General features: G+C 41.8%; 1 protein-coding gene across 4 annotated transcripts in view; it reads left to right on the top strand.

Annotated features, from left to right (window-relative positions):
* The window catches only part of SH3BP4 (SH3 domain binding protein 4), a 188,245-nt gene that overhangs the window by 52,012 nt on the left and 121,719 nt on the right, over nt 1–14,514 (top strand). Inside the window, exon 1 of one of the 4 annotated variants that reach the window (XM_025199364.1) lies at nt 44–322. The exons of 2 other annotated variants lie outside the window; for them this stretch is intronic. The gene's annotated coding sequence lies outside the window, so the exon portion shown is untranslated. Of the gene's footprint in view, nt 1–43; nt 323–2,299; nt 2,692–14,514 lie in introns of those variants that run through there. One more of the 4 variants, XM_006019942.3, reaches the window with a different exon arrangement.

A 14,514-nucleotide genomic window follows, 5' to 3' on the forward strand; every position in this document is an offset into this window, starting at 1 on the left:
GGGAGAGGGAAGAAGAAAAGAGAGAAAGAGGTGGTGGAGAGAGAAGAAGAAGAAAAGAGGTGGTGGGTAGAGAGAGAGAGAAGAGGAATAAGAGGAGGGAGAGAGAGAACTGCGGAAGGGAAGAAATGAACCACATGAAAACGGGCTCTGCCTCCGTCAGACAAAAGACAAGACCCCCAAGTCCGTTGTGCTCTTCTTGCACCTCTGCAAAATAGCCCCTTTAACGTCCCGGTCCAAAACGTTAATCGGGACTGGGGCAGACCCTCGGTCCATCTTGCCAAGCCGCCTGTTGTGAGAGACCGAGGCTGCAAGGGAGGAAAAGGTGCTTGTTAAAGGCCAACCGGGGAAAAAGACGGGGGCTGAGCAGAAAGAGGTCTCAGATGCTGGGGGGATATAGCAGGGTGTTTTGGAAGGGCTCAGGACTTTTGTGCATCGTGGATGAAATCTTAAACCGCTGCAACTGCCAGCCAGCAAAGTGGGGATGCAGGATGCCTGTCCTCTTGCTTATCGGTAAAAAAATGACAGAGAGTTACTAGGAAACTTATCTCTGCCAAAGGGCTTGCCGTGTGAAGCGCACGATACTTTCTTCATTCTGTGAAATACTTTTTGAGCTCCTGCTTAATAGGCAGCAGCAACTGCTTTGCGGCTTGTTTATTTCCATAGGTCGAAGTTGTATTTTTAACGGGGTACCACAGTCGGTGCACATTGTAAAAGCTAGTACAGAGAGGTCCCTCAAAATTCATATTGCGGTAATCTTTGATACTCCTTAAAAATACCTATGAGCATAAACAGGCAGTGAGGCAGTAAGTAGACTGGGACTTGAGAGAACCAGATCTTATTCCTGGCTCTGCTCCTGACCTTCTATGTAATCTTGAACAGATCACTTCAGCTGCCTCAGCCTCTCTTTCCTGTGTGTATTTGGACTGTGAGCTTATAGTTACAGGCACAGCCGTTTGCTATGCATTTGAAGCACAACATTTAGTTTGGGTTTCTAGGTGTTCCTGTAATAAAAAGTTTGCATGGAGTAAAGACCCCCGAAGTTATTTCTGTGTTTCTGGGCAGACTAAGGAAGTTCAGGGCATCTGAAATAACGTGGCTTTTAAAGCCTGCTCTGATACTTAACGTTGTCCGTGTGTTAAGATACCTGTATTGTTGCCACAGCATTTAGTAGGACTACTCCCAACTGACCCTATGGCAGCGGTTCCCAAACTGTCAGTGTCCACCGCCATCTTAAAATGATACAACCTTAAGTACCACCAGCAATTTTTTGTCATATAAAGTAATTATAATAAATCTGTTAATGTGTACCACTGACAGGTTCTCTGCGTACCACTGGTGTTACCTGTACCACAGATTGGGAACCACTGCCCTTTGGGCATGCGTCCCATCAAAGAGCTCACAAAGTTACTAAGACCATTCTTGCCAGGCCCTTAACCATATTCTGCTTATGACTAATTGGGTTTAGATATTTTTTGTTACTGGTCAGATACTGGAGGAAATCTTTGTCAGGCAGATACTCTTGAATAACAAAGATGATGCCATGGTGCTTTCCAAAATTCACTGTGATGGGGTTGCTTCAAAAGCAATGTTGATGTTTGTAGCCGTTAACTGTTTTACAGCTAACTTTTACAGTCAATATTTTGAGCCTAGGACTGATGGGGCAAATCTGTTTCTATGTTTGTTTGCAAAGTGGTTTAGTATCGTGATTGATTCCTGATGTTTTGGGTTTTTAGATAATGCTTTATGCATATTCAATACTTTTGTTGCCGGGCGGTTGCTTTTCAAGAGCTTCTGATAGGTGGGGGATGGGACTTTTTTTTTCCTTTTACGTATGGGGACTTCTTATCATCTTTAATTTTACCCCTGAGCCTGAGGAAGGGTGTGTGAGCCCGAAAGCTTGCAGAAAAAGATAATTTTTTTTTGCAACTTCTTAGTTGGCCTAATAAAAGGTATAATCTCTGAACCAAGAGTAGTAGAGTTTTGCATTTCTTTCTGATGGGTGGGGCATTGAGACCATTAATGTGTGCAGTTCCTACAGGACCGGCATTGCTTTGGGAAATGGAACATCAGGTATATAGCTATGGGGGGTAGCAAGAGATTTAACATTAGGGCAATTGACACTTCAGAAAATTTTGCTAGTTTGTAGGATGATGCTAGCAGAGCCATCCAAAGCAGACTTCTCAGAAGGATTGGAGTGTGTTTTGATATTAGCTTGGCCTTGTTGCCTGTTCCTAGACCACGGAAACTTTAAAAATGGCTTAAAGATACTGCATTTATGTTGTTTTGTCTTTGTTTCCCAGATCTTGATGGCTTTTCATTTTGCTACTCTGCATTTTTGTGTGTCAATATAATGGGCTTGAAATCCCTCCTGAGAGTCCTGGCTGAGAGACTTCATAAACCAGCCTCTTTTTAGAGAGGAGTGTCCTGTCTTCTTCAACTCCAGAGGATCTCTTCTTGCTTCTCAGTGACCTCTCTAGAGCAGTCTGTACTTTTCACTGACTTGCCGGGCACTTGTTTGCAAGCAGTGGGCACTTTCTATTCAAGGCTCAGAGCAAACCATAGAAGCACTGACAAAGAGAAAGCTGCTGCAATTCTCTATCATAGCCTGACACTGTTGACCTTGTGGGGCAAGTTGCAAGCCTCCTATCTGTTGCTGGACAGAGGAGGGGCCTGATGGAGAGACGACGCCTGGTAGGTTTTTATTGTATTACTGGCGGTTGTCTCTTCCATCTGGGAGGAATTCTGAAAATTAAATAGACAAGTCATTGGTATTAAGGATATACTCCAGAGAGACTAGATGTTATTGTGTATCATAATTATTTATTCAGCATAACAACGTTTATTTCATAGACAAGTAAAATAGATAGGGGTGCACCAATAAGGATTTTCTTGACTAATGATTAACCAACCATATCGGCCACTGCCAATCTGATAACCAATATTTAGTAATAGTGCAAGGCATTTTAAACTACTGATATAAATAAACCTTTTTTGTTGTTTGTTTTGCATTTATAACACACACACACATACATCCTGCCTGCTCTGGCCCTGAGTGAGGAAGGTAGTGTCCACCTTATTCTAGTGCATGTTGCCCCCTCGCCCATGGGTCCTCCCTGCTCCTGTGCAGCCTGTGCTGCTGTCCTGGGTGGTCAGGGCAGACCCTCCCACGGACAGTGGCACCGGGCACGTTTGGAGCCCCAGAACATGCTGCTGCCTCAGTGCTGGTGGGACCCATGCAGCCGAGCTCCCGCAGCCCCCAAGGAGAAGCCACTTCTGCAAAGGCACCCAGTGCCTGGTGAAGCAGAATGTCCCTTGTGCGGTGCCTTACCCCAATGTCTCCGTGGCAGCCCTGGCGCTCAGGCCTCTGCTGCGCACATGGTGTTGCTATGACAGTAGCAGCAGCAGCAGTAGCAGGAGCCCTAATGATCTCTTTGTTGTTGAGTAAGGTGCCCTGTGACTGCTCCCTGGCGCCCTCTCCCACTTCCGCTGCTCACTGAGCCCTTTAGCCTGATGCAGGCTTAGGCCCACGGTGGGGTACCGGCTTATGCACGTGAGGGTGCTCTGGACATGCAGCCATACTTATCAGCTACAACAACCAAAAAAAGCCGATAGCCAATAACATAATTTTTCCTTTTATCAGTGCTGATCTGATAACCAACCAGATGTGATAGCGATAGCCAGCCAGCATCCCTAAAAATAGCTATGGTTTTTGCCTCTTTAACTGCCTGAGCCAAAGTCCATTTAAAGTAGCTAAAATTCTTCCTTTGATACAAGCAGGTGTGGGAGCAGGTCATAAATATAGAAGTGACATAAGCAACCCCAAGTACGAATGGTTCAACTGTGGGCCTTTGTACACTTTCTTACGCCTACTCATCGTGGCCGTGATACACATGCCTGTTCCAGAGTTCTCCTACCTTCTTCTGTGCAAGAAGGATCTTTCTGATCCTCCCTCAGCTATAGGAGAAAAAACAGGATCACATGATTCCAAGACCAGATGCTCAGATTAGTAAACTGTTGTTACCATTGCTACTTAAACTCTGCAGAGATAGTTCTTCACCAAGAAGAGTGTGTATGATAAGGAAAAGTTGATCTGCAAGTTCCTGTATGCAGTGTTTCCTATGCTGGCATGTTAAGCCAGACTTCCTTTGTGCTAAACTGCCCTCCTTTGTCTGGCTGGTGCTGTACATGTTCAAAAGGCAGAGTAGGTATTGCCTTAAAAATATCTTCCCTGCCAAATGCCTAGTTAGGACCTGGTCTTGCAACAACTTCTCTTTTTCCTTAGGAAACGTAAAATATACCTTTGAATCCCCTTCAGTCAAACCCTCAAGCAAGAGACTGAGAATAGATTGTGTGTCTAGGAAAACAGGGCTTGCATGATATCCCTGCGCTGATTTAAATGAAGTGTCTTGCTGAGGTACTTACTGTCTCTCAGCAGTGTTGGGCTAACCAGTTTGAGGCAATAATAAGGTAAGCTAAATATTTCTCAAAAGCACCCATCTCAAAAAATCTAAGTTTACAGAACTTGTCTGTTACCCTTTGCTGCCAACTATTTGACCATTGCTGAGATAAAAGATATTTTATTTTCACCTTCCATTTCTTTGTTTGTCTTCCTCATGGTGAGTACATGTTAACAGGGGACTTCAAATCGGTGTGGTGAAAAGATATCCTTAGCTCTGGATTCTCGTCATAACTTCCCACTATGTGGCACGATCCCTGCCAACACAGGGACTTCTCTGAGTGCAGGTGTGCACACGTGACCCAGTTCAATAAGGTGCTTAAATTTAAAAGCCTACCGAGAAAGGTAGGCTGAGTGAAAACCTGGCCTCTGTGAAGTAAACAGCAAAGCTCTCTGACTTTTAATGAGCAAAGTTCTGACACACTAAAGGGATTGATCACATGCTGGAAGTGTCACTTGTGCAGAAATGCCTTGTTTGCAGGATGTTAATGGAGGGTCAGATTTTCAGTGGGTATAAATTAGTGTAGAGACCCATGGACTTTTTGGGCCCGCTGCCCTGGTTTACAGCAGTTGAGGCACTCATCCTCTGTGTTTAGTGTGCTCTCTTGGGCACCTCACTCTGTAAGCCTGTATTATTGAGCTTGTTTCTTGCTGTTGGAGGCTCTCCTTTTACCTTTGGTGTGAATTTCGGGATAGCAAGCTGTACCATTGGTGGCCAGGCCACTTCCAGATCTTGCCATTACTCTATGTTGGTGAAGTTGCTTACTGACAGAGTGAAAAACTAAGATAAACTTTAGACCCTATATCAGTGACCCTCAACCAGGGTGCTTTGGGGTGCTATCAGTTCCTTTTAAGGGTGATGTGAGGTATGAGGAGATAAGCGAAGTAGATAAACACAGGCTCAGGCTTGTCCCTGTCTGAACAGTCTTCCATCCCCATTGCCCAGCCCCTCTGCAAGGAGGTAATGTTGTAATATATACCTGGACTGATAGAAAAATCTTCTGGTCTGCTCACGTTAAAGATCTAAAATTGACCCTGGATAATTCACTGAGGACATTTGCCCAAAGCACAATTGTTAAAGCAAACACACCATGTCTGGAATAGGAAATAAGGCAGGTTGCCAGTTTCCTGTAAACCCAGTGGCAAGGCCAGAATCTGAATGTTGTGTTTGGTATAGGCTATCTTGCATTATGAAACCTATATGATAGAGAAAGCTTGTGGGAAAGCAAATAGCAGGCTTGGGGGCATGCCTGAGTACATAGTGTATAGAGGGAACAAAACTGGGATTATTTAGACTAAAAAGAGAATTTGTTTGAGGGAAGATGAAACTGCATGCCGTTGTATCTAAAACTAACAGAAGGATTTCTCTTAGTCTAGATTGACATGCAGAATGTGCTAGTATGGGATGCCACTGACAAACTAGCTTCAGAATTGTTTTTAAAAAAGGGTTTGATTATCTTGTACTGCTATTAGTTTTTATCTTCTTCCTTACCAGGGCCCTGGCGCTTAGCAACATGGAAAGCACATGGTGGTAATAACATTGCACTCAAACGTTTGCAGCAATGTAATTCAGGCAGTTTATGAGGTGATGAAAATACCTAGTCCTTGCATAGGTTCTTTGGCACTTAATAATGCAGATCTCCTTTCCAGAGTGTTTTGAGGTTAGGTACTTGTTTTACAGATTCCATGGACTTGAGGCACAGAGGGGAATTGACTTCCCCCAGGGTCACTGGGCAGACCAGTGCCAGAGCTCTAGTCTCCCAATTTACAGCCCAGCCAGAGCTTAATCCATATGGCCTCCTCTAGGACCAAGAGGAAACTCAGTTTGTTGTTCCTGGTGTAATTTTACTCTTTTTAAAGTACAGAAAGTAATCTTCCCTGTTTCATGCATTTCATAATTGGAGGGAGGAATGGGTTGCTAGCCTTGGAGCTATCAAGTAATGGCCCTTGTTAAGGACCAGATTGGGAGAATTGATGCTCTGTTCCAGTATAGGAAATATTCTGACAACCGAAGTAGCTTTCCAGCCTGCTTCTGCACAGGGCAAAAGTTCTGACTTGGAATAGGAGACTCCAATTTAAAAAAATGTGATGATTTTTTTTTTAATAGAATAACAATCCTTGCAAATTAAAAATATTTTTCTTGCAAACAGATTTCTACTATAAAAATATAATTATGATGCCAAGAAATGTGTGTAATCATTTTATAACATATTATGCCAAAGGTTATCTAATCTCTGCTTTTTAATGAAGGTGCCATATTTTTTGGGAAAAGGGAAATGTTAAATATAGCAAGAAACTGTTGATTAAGTGTATTAATGCATGTCAGCTTTTATATGCTGAGGAAATTGGTTTTATATATAGAGTGCTTCATAGGTAGCTATGGAAGCTGGTAAAAATATGAACATAAGCTAGGAGGTATCTTCAGGCAGGTTTTCAAAACTGCTTTGCGAGTTGTTGCATTCATACTTGGTACACATTTGCTGTGTATACACGAGACATTGCTGCACAGTAGCTTGTTGCTGCTGCACAGTAGTGTTGGGGGGCATTAACCATGAAGCAGTGCTACTGTGCAATAGTTCATTGCTATTGCATAGTAGCGTAAACAAAACCCACTGTGGAGGAACGCTACTGTGTAGTAACGCCAGTTACTGTGCAGTCATTTAATACTTTGTTATGCAAGTACAAAATGAATGTGCAGTAGCAACTGTGCAGTCTGCTGCTTGTGTAGATGTGGCCTGTGTTTAGAAAGACAGCTGTCCTTGAAATTAAAAGCCTGTCCATTTCTTTCCCAACTCTGCAAGTGGTCCAATAAAAGATATCACCCAAAGCAAGCCTTGCCTCTAGAAACATGGAGGCATTCACAATACTGCATCAAATTCTCCTGTATTAATGTTTGGCATTTCCTATCCCCTTCCCATTTTCAAAGTATCTGAGCTTTGTAAATAGGAGACAACCTTAGTAGTGACCCACTTGAAGCCAAAACTCTGGTGCTATGTAGAGATAGTAAAAAAGCAGGAGGCAGAATCAATTCAGTCTTTGTCGGTTAGTCTAAGCTGCAGAGATTAAATTGAGAAACAAGTGGACAGACATTCACTTTTGTTTTGGGGAATACAACTACATGCCTGCAGTGGCTCAGGCCAGAAGCTGGAGGGCACTAGAGCACAGCGCTCTGGCTGTGTTCACTTCCCCTTCCTGCTGCCCCCGAGGTGTCTGGGATTTGCAGTCCAGTATTACAGCAGCAGGACTCTGCAGGTTTGTTGATCACTTCTTCATGCTTCTAGGTGCCTCTGGGATTTGTAGTCTACAGTTGCAGCCATTATTCATTTTTTGGCAGGGCAGCTCTGTACTTGGGGGAAGAGAAGTTTAACACCATTTTCTGGCCCCAGACCCCAGCTGGGGTTTGCCTCGGTGGGGCAGTCCCTGCCTCCCTCCCCCTCTCTAGTGATTTAACTTGAACCAGGAAGGGGTCTGGGGCAAAAGTTTTATAAACCAGTTTGACCCAAGTCAGTTAAGTCTACATTCAACCAGATTTATCTTAAACCAGTTTCAGCCATGTTGAAACTGATTTATGTGCACGGAACTTTTATTCTGTTACAGGGTTAAACCAGTTTCTGATCACTTAAACCAGTTTATGTATAGCTTCTGTCACTAGCATGGATATCTTTTGCTCAAAAGTTTAGGGTACTGTTTAAAAGTATGGTGTGAGGAACTCTCTCTCAAGGTTCTTCTGAAATCTTGTTCAATCTTTATACAACACAGAAAAGTATGGTAGCTGCTGTTCAGCTGTCATTCTTTGCCTGCAGTGATCTCTCAGAAAATACTGTTTATCCTCCTGACAGAGTAATCAGTTGGTGAGTGTGAGGTACTATTCCTTCTCTGTGCCCAACTCTCACAGGATAGGAGCAGGTTTTAACTTCAGCTAAGTAGTCTGGTCTCTCCAACTCAAATGGTAGTGCTTATACTTCTAGCTCTGGAGATCCCACGTTCAGCTTAGCATCTTTCACAATAGCACTGTGGGTAGCTGTTGGTTTTAGTGATGAACTAGCTGCCATGATCAGCCCCCAAAACAAACTAATGGCTATCTAAGAAAAGAAAAAAATCACTATAGATGTTGCCCAAGTAAAGTGCTTTTTGTGCAGTTGCTGCTATAGCATCATTGGTTGCATGGCAACTCTGAGGCTAAGATATCTAGCAGATGTTGGCTATTTAACTGACAGCTTTGATTTGGGTACTTCCACATCACATTGGGTGACTGAATACTATATTATAAAGATGGTTCTTGCCCTGAAGAATTGAGGTGCAGAGTTGCCAGGACAGAAATAAATGGGCAGGGAAGTGGTTACAGGAGAGTAAAGCAGCTTGTTCAAGGTCACACAACACATAAGTGGAAAAGCTGGGTATAAAGTCCCAATCTCCTAATATAGTATGCTGCCCAGTCTACTAGACAGCATTACTTCTCTAGGTTCAACCTGCAAGAGTGTTTTGGGATGCTATTACAGTATCCCTTGCCAGCTAATTAAACAACGTATGCAGTTTACCTGTTAATTATTGGCTGACATGTTTTACTATAAAATGCAGAACTGTTTAAAATGTGTTACTTCTGCTCAAATGTTAGTTTTGCTCAAATGTTTGCTTATTTTGCATATGAGACACCCAAATGCATCCCCTAGCTATAACATTGTAGCTGCATCTTGTATGTAAGGGCAGTACTGTGCTAGCTCCTGGATGCCATTTGCTTACTTATTGCACGCAGTTATAATACAAACAATTGTTGTGCTAATCCTATTAATACACCAGCCATTCAGGCGCTGTGGTTTCATTGTTGGAGGATGCCAGAGGTGATGCAATGTCTCTTTAATCCATGGATGGGGTGAAGAACACTGTTGCTCTCAATGCTGCTATGAGAAGATGCTCAAATGTCTCCTGTACATGATTTAAAAGAATAACATTAGATGGTATAATAAATTGAACCATGTCAGGGAACAGCATGGGGGCTGCCCTTCTCTCTCTCTCTTGCCTTGGGGGACTGGTTTCTCTTGCAGAATTGCACACAGAGCATTAATCTGATATACGTAACTGAGGTACCCAGAGGGTTAATGAGTTGATGTCAAGGACAACCTTGTTTTTAATTAGCAAGATGCAGGATTTATAATATTCAGAAATGTGAATTTACAGGCTGAGCTTATTTAGAGGCAATAAATAATAAATTGTTAATAAATAAAAAAGTGCTTCAAGGATCTGAAACTCTTTCTTCTGCTAATTCTAGAAGATATTTAGTACTTTTTTCAGTTTTTGCACGTATCAAACTCTTATTAACCCCCTTCCCCTTTTCTCCCTGTGTTCAAACACCCGAAGATCAGCATATCAAACAGTAGGATTATTTTTAATTTAATTGTTTTACCTACTCAAATTGTTGTCTTTCAGTATTTACTGAATATTTTGATGATTCAGCAGCCTCTGTGCTCTTCATCAGTATAGAGCACATCTAACATGGCATATTAAAGCCTGTTTTTGTTAAGGGATAACTTTGAGAATGTAGATTTACCCTTAATGTTTTTTTTCCTCCTTCCCAAATGTGTCCTCATGGGATCTTTAACTTTCTTCTCAGCAGAAGCTGAATATCTTCAGCTGTGCTTCACTCTTCTCAGTGAGGGGTCTTGCAACTTTTTGGTCTAGCCTCATGGCAAAAATATCACTGGTTCAGCCATGCCAGAGGACAAAGCAGGATCTATGGGATGGGGGGAGAGATGTAGTGATAACAGAATCTGTCATTAGGGAGTGCTGGCAGTTGTTTGATGGTGAAGGTTGAACTAGCTTCTCATTGTATTGCCAATTTTATAGTGCAAAGATATTTAGTGCCTTCTCTTCAAGTCCAAGCTCCTGGAATCAGGTGATTATGGCTCTTGGGAAAACCTGAAGCGAGTGCACCCTAAAAACTCAAACTAATAGGAAAATAAAAAAGAACCACACCAGTTATTGATTAGTTTAATTCTTTTTTTTCCCTTGCTCAGACTCACAGAAGGTTTAGGTTGGCAAAATGGTTCTGCCTTTGATCATTTCAAGCATCCCTCTCCCAAATTTGCTGGAAAATGTCCACCCACCAGAAAGCTTGGAGAAGCTTGGTTAAAAAGCAAAAAAGCTCTGTTAAACTTAGAAGCCTGGGGTTCTTCCCCCCCCCCCCAGTTACATAATACAGTATACCTTTGTTTTGTGGTATGGGTTTTGACTTACATGAATATGATTATGGTGGGTTGATTGGTCATAGCAAAAAGGGGCAACAATTAAGGATGATGTGTCAAGCACTGGGAAAGTGCAATCAGTTTAAGATTAATAGCTCCCAAATGCCTCTGTGTAACATCCCAATTTTTGTTCTGTGCTTGCTGAGAAATGCCTTTTTGGCATGTTTGGGAAGGGCCTGCAAGTCTTTATAATAGATTATCTCTGGGCCAAAAGACATCTGTTGTAGATCTGGCCTGAATCAAGTGGAATTGGATATAGTATATGGCACTGGTGAACAGACTAGATCTCTTAATGCTTCCATTGCAGACAAACTAACTTTGAATGACACAGAATTTTTGTAAGGAGTGATTTGTATTGATGGGAGTGAATGTCTAGCTGGCCAGTGTTTTCGGACTTTCCTCCCCACCCCAGTGGAAATCTAGTCATGCACTGAGCCTGAGTTTCAGGGGAATGCTGTTCTGCAAGGGGGTAGAGTATATGTTAAGGGATTGTTGTTGTTTCTACTTCGTTTTATTGATTTACTGAGTTAATCCATGATAGTATGCCATTTATTTTTTTTTGTTTTGAAATAATCACTTACTATGGTAAAAACAAGGAATATTTAGGGTACACAGAACTTTTTTGTATTTTTAAAACTACAAATTGAAGCTAATGTTAAAAATGATTTAAAGTCTTCTTTCTGTCACATGTAACACAGTTGTTCCTGAGTCCTGCGCTGTAAAGACATTTTCCCATTCCTCATCAGTATGTATATTAGCATGTTATATATCCGTGAGTCAGAATCCTGAATAAAAGGGAACCTGCTGAATATACTGCTTAAGATCTACTAGTAGAAGGACCTTGTGTCTTACGTATTGTTCCCTTTTATTCAGGATTCTGACTCACGGATATATAACATGCTAATATACATACTGATGAGGAATGGGAAAATGTCTTTACAGCCTCAAATCTATGCATGTTAAAATATAGGTCGGAGGCTATAAAATTATTTTTCTCATCCATTGTCTGCACTTTAACTCCACTAGGGAGTTAATGTGGATTGTGGTGACAGTAAGATTTGTCAATTGATCTTAAATTTTAAGTTGAAACTTGCTGTAGTAGAATTCTCTGGGCTACATTTTCTGCAGTCTTTTTCGTTTCCATCTCATTCATGACTCAGACCACCGTTGTTTTGTTGAAGGTAACTCTGTATATCATTCAGAGTATTTTCAGAGGGGGATATCTGTACCACAAAATGAAAACACATGTGATCTAGCTGAATCCAAAAAATTTTTTATTGTAACCAGGAATTCTGCTTGCTCTACATGGTCATTATGTTGGGATGTAACGTCATGTAGTCAACCACACACACCAGATTTAGCTCATTATGAAATTGTTGTATTGACTATGGAATGTGCACTGAGAAATGCAACAAGTAAAGCACTAAAGATGTAAATCAGGAGGTTCCCTTCTCCCCCTGTTACTTAGTCAATGTATCTTAAATCAGATTTAAGATTCTAGAAATATTGCTTGGGAGAGAAACACCTGGAAAGCAATCTGTGTGTGGCCTTATTTGAATAGCAGTGGGAGTTGCTGCATAGACGAGATTTCTTTGGGAACAAAATGAGCCTTTGCACTTGAATGGCACAGTTTACGTCAGTGGGCCCCGGCTTGTTCAGCTAAGAAGTAATACAGAAAATATTTTACAGACCAGCTACACTCCTAGCACACTTACAGATTTAACTAAGCAAGTGCCTCTGGTTTTAGCCAGCTTACAGATTCAGGTTTAAAATATTCTTAGCAATTTTTGGCATTACCCTTGTAAGGCTCTTCTGTGATGATGTAGCAGCTTGTGCAGACTGGTTTTCACAGCAACAAAAACCATCAGTATTTCAAAAGAGAACAGCTTTTCTCTTTTAAAATAGGGCACTTAAGCCTATTATTGGCTAATGCTGCAAAATCTTCCTTTTTATTTTTATTTGGCTAAATATTTTCCAGCCTGTGGCTGTGGCATTGGCATTCACAACAACTTGAAGGTTCTGATCACAATGCCGTTTCTTGCTTTCATTGCTAACACAATGGTTGAGGTGGGTTGAAATGGGGGGAGGAGAAACTCCTGTTGCCCCAACCCAGGAGAATGGGGAGTAGTGGTGAAATACAGTTTAGCCAAGCCATGCTCAAGGGTAGGAGCATTCCTGAGCAGTGATACTGTGGTTCCAGCTTCCTATCTGTTGCTATTCATCTTTCTCTGAGAAAAAAACTCTGCTTAGAAATGGATTATTGACCAAAACACAACTCCCAGGGAGTGCGGCTTTAATTCTCTTTAGAGCTGCCTCCTTAGAATAGTAAATCTTGCAGAAACAGAAAACCTTGAGCCTGTACTAATTTTATTTCTGTTAACAAAAGCTTTTTGTCCCAGGAAGTATGACAGCTGCATGTATCAAACGTTCTGGGGCTAATAAAGCATAGGTTGCTGAAATAAAATTAGCTTGAGCTCCGGTTCAGTTAGGGCTTGCCTACAGTGGGACACTTCAAGGAATTAATTTTAATTACCTAAAGGTGTGACTTTCAGGTAGCTTAAGTAAACTGAATTAAAGCCTTATGGACACACTTACTTGGGATTAACATGACCCTAATTCAGTTTAGCTCACTTCACTTTAAAGTAATTAAGCTAAAACAATAAAAATTTTATTTCTGAATAGAAATGTTCCAATGTTGGAGCCTATAATGTAGTTTAACTATAGTACTTTAAACAATTAATCCAAAATAATGTTCTTGTGTTTCTGCAGGTAGACAAACCTTTTGTTGCCAAGTTTCCCAACTATATTATAATTTATTTATGCTAGGCTAGAACTTAGCAAAATTGATGCTTCAGTGTAAATACAGTATGTACTTACAGCAAGAGGCAGACTCACCTTAAAGAGCTTACAGCTGAAATACAAAGGCAGGTAAAGGATGGGAGAGTTTTATAATGAGCAGAGAATTTGAACTGAGGTAGAGATGAAATGGCATGTCCAGCATTGCACAGGAACTGTGGCACAACAGGAAATAAAACCCATGGTCTCCTGAATCCTAGTTCAGTCCCTAAGCCACAAAACCCTCCAGAACAGTGGTCTGTATATTTAGGACTTTTCTGTAGCTCTAACTTAGGATATGATGCAACTATCATCTAGTTAAAATTCACATTCCTAACTTTGCATTTGTCTTAATTATTCCTGGTATAGCAAAAGTTGCATTCAGACACTGGATATGGAAAACTTAGTGGTGCTACTAGATGAAGTCTGACATAATATTATGTTGAAAGCAGTCGGGAGCAGCCAGCATGGAGCTGCCAGCTGCTGAAGGCCAGAGCTGAGGGTTGTCACAACCCAAAGGGTGTGATTTTTGTTTTTGTGTGCTTCGGCACTGCTAAATTGTTCCCGCTAAATTATAGCTTCTTTGCATGGTGGAGTTTTCTGCTGCAAAAGAGAACCCCGGTGCAAGGGAGAATTTCCCGCCAATTTGAAGCTTTCTTTGCAGGGTGCATTTCTTTGTTGCAGCACAGAAATGCTCGTTGCAAAGAGTTCCCGCCATTTGTATGCTAATTTGAGTCCCATTATTGGCCAGTTCTAAATTATTCACACGTGGCGGCTAGTGATTGGCTTGCTAGCCGTATAAAAGGCTTGAGTGGTTTCCGCCCAAGTTGGAGGACTCCACGAACACTGGGAGGAGGAGACTTCACGCTGTGTGAAGATCTCTAAGCACTGCGGATCCTTACGGACCCAGCGCATTTCAAGCAGGCAACAGAGGTCTGATCAACCTCTAGCCTCTCCCCGTCGCCGATCGCAGTCCAGACGTAT

This window comes from Alligator sinensis, unplaced genomic scaffold (assembly GCF_000455745.1).
Source record: "Alligator sinensis unplaced genomic scaffold, ASM45574v1 scaffold233_2, whole genome shotgun sequence".
NCBI lineage: Eukaryota > Metazoa > Chordata > Crocodylia > Alligatoridae > Alligator > Alligator sinensis.